The sequence below is a fragment of the Felis catus genome, chromosome C1 (genome assembly GCF_018350175.1).
Source record: "Felis catus isolate Fca126 chromosome C1, F.catus_Fca126_mat1.0, whole genome shotgun sequence".
NCBI lineage: Eukaryota > Metazoa > Chordata > Mammalia > Carnivora > Felidae > Felis > Felis catus.
In genome coordinates, this window is record NC_058375.1 from 154,831,168 (window position 1) to 154,844,003 (window position 12,836).

General features: G+C 40.9%; 1 protein-coding gene across 3 annotated transcripts in view; it reads right to left on the reverse strand.

Annotated features, from left to right (window-relative positions):
- The window catches only part of GALNT3 (polypeptide N-acetylgalactosaminyltransferase 3), a 44,247-nt gene extending 43,088 nt beyond the window's left edge, over positions 1-1,159 (reverse strand). The window contains exon 1 of one of the 3 annotated variants that reach the window (XM_023259417.2): positions 1,024-1,159. The gene's annotated coding sequence lies outside the window, so the exon portion shown is untranslated. The remainder of the gene's footprint in view (positions 1-1,023) is intronic. The other 2 variants (XM_023259416.2, XM_023259418.2) reach the window with 2 other exon arrangements.
- Between the last annotated feature and the right edge of the window lie 11,677 nt (positions 1,160-12,836).

Sequence of the window (12,836 nt, forward strand, 5' to 3'; positions counted from 1 at the left end):
TATTCTAAAAATCAGAAAAGCTGTTAACCTATGGGGTTCTAAAAACAGAAAATAGTTATTTGAAGAGTTTGAAGTGAAGTGTTTTTGAGGAGTTTTGAGGGAGAAGGAAGCAAAAGGCTATAAGGTAAGCACCAGTTTCACCCTCAATTCTGAAGCTTTAGAAAAGCCTAATTAGGCAGGGAAAGGAATTTGGGCCTGGCACACCCAGGTTCAGACGTGGCAGGATCCTGAAACAAAGTTTTTCTGACCCTTTGAGTCATATGCCACAGGCAAACCAGAGCCGCGATATGCAGGTCGTTAAGTCAACAGGTCCTTTAACGAGATGGTGTGCGGTTGGTGAGTGGCAGTTGGATTTCTTCCTGCCACGAAGAAAATAGCTCTACTCGATCAAACCGGAAAGTGGGCGCAGCTCTGGCTTAGGGAGTGCACCCGGAAAAGTGCAGAGAGAGAGAAACAGACAGAGACAGAGGGATGTCCGCGTCCCGACCACAGAGCGCTTTCCAAACCACTCGGAAACCATTTAAATGGCTCGGGCGGCCGCGGTTTCCAGCCTAGGACTGTCTGGGGTCCGGCTGGGAAAATTGCCTGGCAAAGCCATGCCCTTTCCCGTCGCGGGTTTGCTCCCCCCACCCGGCACGGGGGCGAGAGGAGACCAGCAACCTGTTAGCCCGCGTGCAAACGCGGCCACCTCGCGCCTGGCCCGGCCCCTCCGACCCCGCACTCCGGGAGACTCTCCCAGGGTCAAGCTGCGGGCCACCAGGACTCGGGCCCCGGTCCGGATCCTCTGGAGCCTCCCTACAGAGACTGTCAGGGGCGACAGGGCTACCCCCGGAGCGCTACCTGCCCCGGCCTCGGGCGCCCCTTTCGGCCCCTCCGGAGGGGCAACTGAAACACCGCTCTCGAGACCACCCCCAACCGGCCACCGGGACCGTATCCCTCTCCCCACCACGTGAACCTCGGCGTCCGTCTGCCCAGGGTCTCCCGGCCCCCTCCCCCGGCCCCAGCGCCGGCCCGCCCGCTTACCTGGCGGGTGGGCACAGCAGGGCGGCGGGAAGCAGCGGCCGGGCGGGCGCTGGACGTGGGCCGGGCGCCAGGTGCAGGTGGCGGCGGCGGCGGCGCCTCCGGTTGCTGTCGCTACTGTTGCCGCTCAGTCCAGCTCCTCCTCCGCCGCCGCCGCCTCCTGCCTTCCCGCTGGGCCTCCTGCGTTGCCAGGAGAGGCCGAACCGAGGCTCCGCTTCCTCTTGGAGTCTCCCAGGTGAGCTCCAGCCTGCGACGTCGGCAGGGGCGAGGCCCCCGTCCCGCGCCTGCGCGCCAGCCTCCTGCCCCGCCCAAGCCCTACCTGAGCGCTCCAGGTGAGGACCGAGCACCGCGCGCGCAGGGTGAGGGCGCCGTCCGGGCGGAGCGCAGCCGCCGCGCGGCTTCCCTCTCCGCAGACGGCGAGGCTGGTTCTCCTAGAGGGGCGCGTGCCTCCGCCCGTCTACATTTGAGGAGTCCCGCGCCGACCTGGTGCCAGTGGGCACCTTGTAACCAGAACACGGTCTGGGTCCTTGGGGAACCAGAGGGTCTAGATTGCCCTCACACACGTCTTCCCTTCTCTAAGGTTCGCCAAATGAAGGGGTGCACCGCCCGGAGACCGGGGGGTGGGGGGGCCAGTGCCCCCCGAGAGCCACCTCATGACGGCTGCAACTGTTGTCTCGTATGGTTTCCTCAAGCAAGGTTCAGCAGCTTCTGTCACCAGTTAGGTTCGTGAGCTATTGGGTGAGCTTCCTTCCCATGTACTAGTCTTGATTTCATCACTTGACTCACTTCAGCGCAGCTAGTGGTTTCCGTTTCTGTAAGCGCGCGCTCTGGTAGGGGCGCCTCCCGTCCAAAGGAGGAGCCTCCCTCTTCCAAAGAAGAGCCTCTGGTATTTGGCAGAGCCTTGCTAACTTGGGGCGCACCACCCCTTCCTGGGCTGCTATAGAAAGGCAAACCGATTCCCAGATGGGAGAGCGAGCAGCGACAGTACAGAGAAACCTGCTGTCCTTGTTTGCAAAGACACGGGTTTCCTGGAAAGGTTTTGCTTCTCCTGGAGGTTTGCTTGAAAGCTCATCTACTGGGAGGGTGACGATGCAGACTCTAGGGAGATAGGTGATTTTGCCGTTGTTTTTAAAGACATCTTTTTTTTTTAGACGGTTTTTTTTTTCCCTTTTATGATATTTACAACTTTGTTTCAGCCTGCCTTCTGTTATGACAAACATTGACACACCCAAAACCAGGACTCAAAAATGACCCCTAGGGGCACCTGGGTGGCTCAGTCGGTTAGGCCTCAGACTTCGGCTCAGGTCATGAACTCACAGTTTGTGGGTTCGAGCCCGGCATCGGGCTCTGTGCTGACAGCTCAGAGCCTGGAGCCTGCTTCAGATGCTGTGTCTCCCTCTCTCTGCCTCTCCCCTGTTCGCCTGTTCGCACTCTGCCTCTCTCTCTCTCTCTCTCAATCAGGGAAAAATATTAAAAAAAACACACACACACAAAACTTTAAAAAATGACCTCTATACCTTCTTATAAACTCATCCAGTATTTGGCTCTATCTTCAATGTACATAGGAATAGAAATAGAAATAGCCGAAAATGTTTTAGTGGCATGCTTAATTACATGGTGGCAGGTTTTTGTGTAGTTTAGTTCTGGCCTTCCTCCTGTATTTTGACACATACACTTATGGTTTCTATTTATTGACATATTAGTGTTACATATGACCTAAAATTAAAATTTAGAAATACTGGTTAGTATACTATCAGTAGGTGTAACTTTAGAACGTGGCTAGTCTGACACTGGGCTTAGCATCCATGGTACTATTTTATACCACAGCTATGAATCTGATTTAACACTTTAGTTTTTTTGTCTTGTATATTGTAGTTATTTTGCAAGCATCAAGGAACCTTTCTGTGTTTGTGATATTTTAATATCAGTACCTGCAAGCAGTTTTTAAGCTTTCCCTCTCTCCCCCGCAAAACATTCAGGAACTGTTTATGTGTATTACCATATTAACTTGATAATATTTGTCTTTAGATCCAGAGCTGAAAATACTACCTACCCAAATCCGCCCTACCTCCCCCCCCGCTTTTTTTGAGGTTCTGCCGTTTTCTTTGTTGTTTGCTTCTAGATGGAGATTAAAGTCTCAGTCTTTGGGAAATTTGGGAGAAATCCTAAATGTATAACCACGGAGTCTGTATCTCTTGTCTTGCACCACCCATCTCTGAATGAGGGAGGAGCCAAAGACTATGAGAGTTTCGGTGTCCCACCAGGCAAAGAGCAACTTTTTTCACCAACAAGAGCAGAACGGAGCAAATGGATATAGAAAAGCAATTTGGAATCCAAGGACTGAGATTCATGGACAGCAAGACTAGTACAGTCAAATAATAACTGTAGAGAGAAGCTAGAGCAGATCTACAAAAAGAGAGAGCAAGCAAATGGGACCAAAATACTGCATGAGGGGTAAAAAAAGAACAGAACAAATATAAAAATCAGGAGTTCCTAAAAATTGACTGCCAGCTTTACAATGGAGACAGATAAGTTAAACAAGGAAAGCCGTGTTGTTTGGGTCTGGCATATCTACTAGCATTGCACATAGTATTGCATTTCATTCCGAAAGCAAAGTCTTAAAACTAATAAAAGTTTTTTACTTTACAATAAAATTCAAATGCTGCAGGCCCAGAAAAGAAAGCATGATGCTGCAACGTTTAATGCCCTAAATCCAGTGAGATGAAGGGTTTTTGAAAGTACCATCCCATTTAAAGATTATGAAATAAAGAATTTGTTTTATAAAGGAGAAATTAGTATTTCTTTATAAAATAAAACCCAGGAAACTTAGTGTAGACATGCTTCTCAGAAACAAGGTTGTTGTAATTCTACATGTTTGGCATGTAATGGCAGCTAAAATAGAAAATTAAGATGATTCATACAGGAAAGAGAAACATTTCTCTCTCTCTCCACACACACACACACACACACACACACACACACACGGAGAATTAGCTGTAAAATTCTTATGTAAATAGATTTAAAATAATATTGTTTAATAATTTTTGTCAACATTTAAATTAATGCCAAGACTGGTATGTAACACTTAGTAGGTTACAAATAAATATTTGTTAAATTAATAAATTGATCCATTAAATACCATGAAAAACCCATTATGCCTAATGTCTTACACAGAGTACAAGTCCAAAGAATGGTTTAACCAAACAGTATGGAGAAATAATCTAGGGCAAGTAAGAATGATAGACTAAGAATTTGAGGGACAGCATCTAGTAACAATACCTATCAGTTATCATTTATCATCCTTTCAAAAGGCACTACACAAAGCAACTTATAAAGTACAAGTTACTTTACTTCTGGGCTTAGATTTTCTCTTTCTCAAAATGGTACAAGGTGATCACCAAGTGCCTTTACACACTGATGCGTGTAAATTCCATGATAATTGTCATGCAAAAAAATCCTCTGGATATAGGAATAACAATTAATGGAAAACAAAGATGAAAGAATGGGAATCACTTAACTGAGAAATTTTAATTCATAAAATTAGTTATAATATACAGTGTAGTATTAAGATTCACTAAGTCCAACTTTAAATGTTTTTAGTTTGTTAATTGTTTAATTGTTGGTTACCCTGGGCTTAGCAACTTGAGCTTGAAACATATTGCCTGCCTGATTTAGCCTTTAAAAACAATTTTGCCTTATGTGGAAACTGGAGTCTCCAGTCAGGATCTCAAAGTCAAATTGAGAGTTTTGGCTCAAAGACTAAACAGATTGAAATAATTTCTACTAAAAGAATTGAAAGGCTATTGATTTAAAAGGAGAATAGTGTTGGTATCATAGTGAAGAGCCACAAATATGTGGGTTTTTTTTTTTATAACTGTTCAGCATAATTCTGCATTGAGTTTAAAATAAGAGTTAAAACAGTAAAAACATGAAGAGATTATTTTTAGTACGAACTTTTTGAGACAGTATCTTGTATGAAGATGACCTATGAGGGTCCCCCCGCCTCAAGAATAGCAACAGAACAACCATCTGGGACTTTCGAAGAGGTACACATTTCTGTGAGTGTGCTTATTGACTTAAATTGCAACAGAACTATGTCTTGTTAATCTTGTATCCTTAATGCTTGGCACATAGTAGGTGCTCAATAAATATTTGATGAAATGGATTGGGCAGAGTGCAGAGTTTCAAGCTTTTAAGCATTAGCATAAGAGCAAAAAGAAATACCATGCTGAGTCAGGCTAATATTCAATCTAGCTAGCTCAAATTCTGACAGTGGCATCAAAGGATTTTTTCTGGGAAAAGATAGTGATAGTCCTGCATGATGTTGACCTTAGATATGTACTCCAGGTGTCCCTGACTCACTCTTTCCTAATTGATCCTTTTCTGTAAAATGACTTTTTAAATTATAAATCAATTCATATTTATTTTAGAAAAATGAGAAAATACAGATAAACTAAAAGGAGCCAGTTGGAAACATCCCCAAATTCCTCCCATGTAGATGAATCAGTGCTAACTGCCAGACCCTTTTTTTTTTCTTCTGTTTATCTCTCCAGATACTTTTTGAAAAACTAGGGAGAGTGGAATGGAAGATATAGGGGGAGACAGAAACATGTTTTTAAAATAAAAACTAGGTCATATTGGGATCTTGTTTGGTAGACAGTTTTCTACTTAACTTATCTTTCCATGTCAATAAATTCATCTTTTACAACATGGTTTCTTTTTGTATGAATGTATTTATTCAGTCACTTATTGGATGATGAAGATTGTTTTCTAATTTTGCTATTGCAAACCATGCTGTGATGATCACATTCTTTAGTGTTCTCTCTCTTCATCTGTTGAAACATTTACAATGATATTCTTCTGGCTCTATTAAACTACTTTGTATCAGCCATCCAAGATCCTAAACAATGATGATAACAGAAGAATCTTATCACAAAGACAAATCATAGGAAATATATTAATGATTTAACATTTCCTATTTGTAAAAATATTAATCCTTGTTACCAAAACTTTATGTAAAGCGTGCTTATTTTGATTAAAATCTTGACACTTTAGAAATAGGGAAGTAGAATGTGCCCTTACTATGGAAAAGTCAGATCTCTTACCTTCTCCTGATGATACCACATTCTCCTGATGATACCACATTCAGATTCCCACTTCTGAAAATCTGTGTGTCTCACTTCACTTCTCCAAATCCCATCCAGCCCAGCTGAAGGCCCTAGCCTCCCATGGAACCTCCTAAATCAGCCCAGATAACCTTGATATTTCTTAATTCCAGTGCACTGTCATAAAATAAACTTCCCTCCTCCCTTGGTCCTTGCCCCCCTCCTTACTCCAATATTGTGAAGAGAGAACTATGGAGAGACACTACCTGCACATGATATCATTTGTTGCCCAATAAGTTATGATAAACTGTTAAATAACTTATATCATAGAAGCTAGGGATGTTCTTGTAGCATAATAGGTCTAAAGCATTAGACCAAAAGAAATAGCATCATTGTAATTACAGAGAAATGTTGATTTTTCATACATATTAGAAGGGGAATTTTGAAGGAAATTATGTTTTTTCAGTGTCTTTGATTTTTAATTTATTAACAGAAAACTAATTTGCTACCCGAGATAGGATCTCATCAACATACCTCCTTCTCTACATCTAGTCACAAAATCAGAATGTACCTGTTCTCCATTCCCAACAGTTTCAGCAGACTCTAAGACCACATCACACTTTGTGCCTCTGCAAAGTTTTAGGGACAGGGGTTCCTGATATGTAACGACATTTGGGGTTGACACAAAAAAATCACTGCTAGAAAAAAAAATCACTGCTAGGGAAGGAAGTTTGTTTATTTCAATTGGAATGGTGAATAAAAGAGAAAAGGGGAATGGGAATGGAGATAACATAGAAAGAGGTTAAAGGGCTTAGAAATGACAGAGAAGGAGAAGAGTAGAGGACAGAGGAATCCCCTGTGTGGAACATCTTCTCAAGGATTAAGGAGAATCTTTGGGGACACATCCCCCCAAGGTCTGGTAATGTGGCTTCACTTCTGAGAGTGAAAAGGGAGAGGAGGTAAACCAGGAACAACATCCAAATTCTTTCCCTTTCCCCTTCTCCCCACCTCCCCCCCACCCCTGAGCCCCATTGAAAACTCTGTACAGCTTTGGAATGATTAGCTAACTTCTGTGATAAAGATTTTAGCATTCATTGAGATACGGCATATATTTGATTCACAGTAAGATCATATCCAACAGGACCTCTCTTAGCAGCCTAAACAGTATTTTGTGTAAATTAGAAAATTTCATCCACGGGCAGGAAGAGTCCACAGGTACCTGGGTTGGCAAGTGGATGACCCCTTCCTCATAGTAGATGCAAATCTACTTCAGAGCATCCATGAGCTGAATGGATCCCAGTCTGCATTTCAGATCTACTTGTCCTTTGGCAGGATACTTTTATGCAGGGCACAGCATTCACAACCTGGTGTCCAATCAGGTGAAATCTGTTTTCTGAAGTATCTGGGGTAACTGTGCCACTTGTATTGACCGATACAATATAGTGGAAGTAATGTTATGTCCCTTCCAAGGCTATGCTTCTTCTGTGAAGAAGCCTGGAGTGAAAGACCATGTAGAAAGAGACACCTAGCTGTCCCAGATGGTCAGCTGTCCCAGATGGTCCACAGACCCCAGCCAACAACCAGCTAAATGCAACTTTATGACTGATCCTAGGTCAATACCAGCAGAAGGGCCACCTGGTCAACCAACAAAACCACTAGAAATATTAATTCATTGTTGTTTTAAGCCACTAAGTTAAGGGGAAGTTTATTTATTTATTTATTTAACTATTTCCTCTAAACTTGGGGTCTCAACAAGAGCAAGGACATAAGCACCTTTTACATTTGTGCACCCTCTGTATTCTCCCTGTTCATACAGAGAAAGCTTTGAGATGCAAAAGCTTGGATTTATTGGAATTTTGCAAGTCTAAGCCTTGAATGATTCTGCACAAAGCACGTATTATTAACTATATATTTTAAAGAATATGTGCTCAGTCTGAATCCATTTTCTATCCCCACCCCAAATCTTGATAAAATTTGTGCAGAATGGGGAAAAAGAAGAAGAGTCAGGGTGGATTAGAGACAGGGGCATTGGCAGCATGCCTGAGCCAGAAGCCCTATAACCTCACCATGCAGGAATGCTATATTGCACAACTACTTGGTCTACCATTCATAGAAGAAGAGGTACAGGAAGGCAAACCTGATCCTAAAAAACAGGCTATGAAGGGACTCTGAGAGCAAAAAACAAAAAAAAACTCCCCTGGAGAGCAGTAAGACCCCAGGGTTATTTCTTGTCCAATGTTGAAGAATGGTAAGAATAGAAAACATTTCTAAGTGGGGTATTGAACAGCTCCATAGCCCTCTTGTGCCCCAGGAAGATTTAGACAGTCCCCAAAATGTTTTCCAATGCAGGAGAGAATGATTTCGATCTGGATGTTTTTATAAATAATTTTATTGGAAGAGAGGCATTCCCATTCTTTTACCTATTGTCTATGACTGCTTTGATGCTACAAGGCAGAGTTGAGTAGCTGTGTCAGAAACTGCATGATCTGCAAAGCCTAAGGTACTTATTATCTGGCTTTTTATAGAAAAAAAAAAGCCAATCCTTATTTTAGATGAAGCACAGAGAACTGGGAAAACCTAAATTTTGTGGGATAATGCAGACCAAAAATGAAATGTGTAGACCATGACTAAAAGGTGCATTAGAACCAGGACGTAGTATCAGTAGGTCACAGCCTGGATACCTATGATGGCCTAACGCCAATTGTCTCGCACAAATACATTTCCCAACTCCCATCCCGTACTTGGAACCTCCTAGGAAGGACCTATGGAATGCAGCGTGTTCCTCATGAAACAGGGGAAATCCCAGACTTACTGATAATTATTACTACCTGGTGGAATAGATACTTGAAAGAAAATAAGCTTAGGTATAAACATAAAAAATAATTTTACATTGAGTTTCTTATATATCTGATTCTGTCTTCAAAAACTAGCACCCTCTACAAAGGCTTCCATAGTTATAAGCATAAAATGGATGCAAAAGAAATCTATGTTGAATGTTTAGCCTCAGTGGGGTTTCCTTTGGTCTCTTACCTTATAAAACTGCATGATGGCACTGCCTTTTCATATAGGAAGTATGTATTCACAACTCATGTCTTATATAAGCTTTCTCTGACGGTGATGATGTACATTCCTTTTTAGTTCCATTGCTTCCCTCCATTGTAAGTTTTTGTTTTTTAATGTTTTTATTCCGAGACAACCATTCTCTTGTTCCAAAAGTAAAAGAGAATAGTGGTTGGCAATCATGTATGAAGTGAGTAGGAGGAGACGGTGGGGCGGGGATCCTGAGGTCTGTGGTTTATGTTACAAAAAAGACTGGTAAGATCTTTGGATGAAAAGGAAGTTGCTTATAATCTGTTGCGATCACTTTATGTTCCTGCACTGAGAAAATGTTACTTCCTGCTTTGAGCTGGGATGTGGAGCAGGGAGAACATTTACTGAGTACTAACTTCATCCCAGCAATTATTCCTACATTATCTCATTTAGTCTCCACAAAACTCCTGTATAATCTTTCGGGTGAGGAGCTCAAAGATGTACAGCTAATAGAGTTGGACTGGGCAAACAGGTCTGTCAGACCCCAAACCCATGCTCTGTCAACTACATCATGTCACAGAAGTTTTAAGATTGTTTTATCCTGAATCTAAGGGTAAACGATTTTGTATCTTCAGCTTGTCTTGAAGGCATTCATTGACAATTTCTATTTTCACAGTTTCTATTTCACTCGTAAATGATAACATATGGAAAAGTTAAGCAATATATGTTTTTTTCTTCTACATATAAATCTTACATCTTCAAGTATATTAAAACCAAAGTTGTTAATTTTGTTTCATATAAAGATTCCCTTAAATATAAGATGCTATGAAACCAAAACGCAAACACACTGATTTCTACAATCAAAACATTGAGGATCATGGGAATCCCTAGACAACAAAAGAGGATAAAAGAGAGCATGAAGCTATTTTAATACAGTTCTCCTTTTTAACAATAGATACAAGAATTGTTCATTTAGACACTTTATGTACAACTTTCAGTGTAACAAAGATTCCCCCCAAAATGGTTAAAATTATGCTATAATTGTATAACAACTTGTAATGTTATATTTAAAACTGTAAAATCCTCCAAGTAGTAATGCTTTGTACTATTTAATAGTATAATTTTGTCCATTTAGTTATAACTAGAAAAATGTAAATAAAATATCTCCAAATTGGTATTTTGACGTAAAAAATAAGAGTCTCTGTTTCTTTCATGTAATACACAAACTTCTATTGAAAGTGAAATACTTGTGGGGCGCCTGGGGGGCTCAGTCGGTTGAGCATCCAACTTTGGCTCAGGTCATGATCTTGCCGTTTGTGAGTTCGAGCCCCACGTCGGGTCTGTGCTGACTGCTCAGAGCCTGGAGCCTGCTTCGGATTCTGTGTCCCCCCCTCTCTGCCCCTCCCCGACTCACACTCTGTCTCTCTCTCCTTCAAAAATAAAAAACATTAAAAAAAAATTTTTTAAAGAAGAAAGTGAAATACTTGTGAAGAATTTTGGGACCAATAGTTCTTAATTAAATCAATCCCTTGACAGAAGCAAAACTGTGAATTGAGAAGATACAACAAAACTCACTAATATAAAAAATGGAATTATGAGTTTTGTAGTTGTATTGTATTGTAATTTTGTAATTGTATTGTATCGGAGGCCATCGAAACACACTAGATAGATGTATGGAATTGCAGTGCGTGGGCTGTATTTAAGAAATCATACTAGGGCGCCTGGGTGGCCTGTTAGGCATCTGACTTCGGTCCAGGTCATGATCTCACAGTTTATGAGCTCAAGCCCCGCTTCAGGTGAGACAATCTCTCCCTCTCTCCCCCTCGCTCACTTGCACCCTCTTTCTCTCTCCGAGAGAGAGAGATCATTCTAGAGGTACATAATATAAAGATATTCAGTAAAAAGGTAGACCAAAATAAGAATCATCATGTATGAATAATGTTTTACAACATCTGAGTGAGAGAGTTTTCAAAATAACTCTTCATTTCTATAGATCGTCAAATACATAAGACTTGAGAGAAGCTGTCAATTTGTTATGGAATTTGACCTTTGGTAGCATCACTGACCCTAATGAACTGGACTGACCAGTTTTGCCATATTTTTCCTAACAGCAGTTAAACACTACCATAATCTCACAGAAATCAGGAAATGATGTCCCAGACCACACACAAGTAGCTGAGTTTTAAAGGACTGAAAGATTATGTTTTTAAAATATTTTGCTTAAACACAATAATGGCAATGATTGTGTAGTAGTCTATGCTTTTTACTGGTTTTACCAAATACTGAGGAGTTTCAAAAGAACATTTATTGAATATATACTATATATAAAGAATGATTATGCCAGAAACAGCTGTGTACCTACCACCTATTAAAGAGAAACAATATTATTCTGATGCCTTCTGTGGGACCCTCTCGGATCCAACTTTTCCTAACCTTGAATTTTGTATTCATCATACCTTTGCTTTTCTTTAGAGTTTGCCACACACATTTGTATGCCTAAATAAAATACTGGCTAATTTTATACATTTTTTTCCCTCAGGTCAGTTCCTTTTTTTTAAATTGAATTATAGTTAACATTCAGTATTACATTTGTTTCAGATACACAGTAATTCAACAGTTCTTTTTTTTTTAACGTTTATTTATTTTTGGGACAGAGAGAGACAGAGCATGAAATGGGGGGGGGGGGGGCAGAGAGAGAGGGAGACACAGAATTGGAAGCAGGCTCCAGGCTCTGAGCCATCAGCCCAGAGCCTGACACGGGGCTCGAACTCACGGACTGTGAGATCGTGACCTGAGCTAAAGTTGGACGCTTAACCGACTGAACCACCCGGGCGCCCCAATAATTCAACAGTTCGATACATTACATTGTCCTCATCACAATAAATGTGCTTAGTCCCCTCTATTTCATCCATCTCCCCACCCCCCTCCTTTCATACATTTTTACATTTTATATATGATAAAAATATATGTATAATATTCTGCTACTTGATTTTTTTTTTGCTCACGATATAGATGAGATTTATACATGTTTTCTCATGTAGCCGTTACTAATTAATTTCACACTATATTGACTTTATCCATTCTGCTCTTGATCAACATTTGAAAAATCTCCAGGTGCACGTATGAGAGAGAAAGACATCACAAACAATATTGCTAAGAATGTTCTTATACTTGCCTCTGGTACATGTGAAAGAGGTTTTCTTGGATAAATATCTAGGAGTGAAATTGCTAGGTTATAGCAAATTTACCAGATAATGCCCAGTTATTTTCCAGAGTGGTTATGTAACACATCCTTATGGTTTTGATGGCATGCTCATTTACTGAACTGTAGAATATATGTGTATAGATGTACACATAGATCTGTACATGCATATAATTATATATGTATTACTCTTTTTGATATAATTTTCTGAAAATAATTTTATATACTAGAAATCTAAGTCATAGTATTAGTGCTGCCTTTTCAAAAGAACCAAGAATTGTAAAAGATGTGGTTGATTGGGAATTTTTGTTATTTGTTGCCAGGAAACAAAATATTAAGGAAAAAATGGGAAGAATGTTTTAGTTATGTCTTAACAGATGAAAAAACAAATGTATTTATCTTTCACTTGCCTTCCATTGCACTACTGATGTCTTCATTTCTAGGACTGAAATAGGCATTCACTCCATTCTCAATCTTGG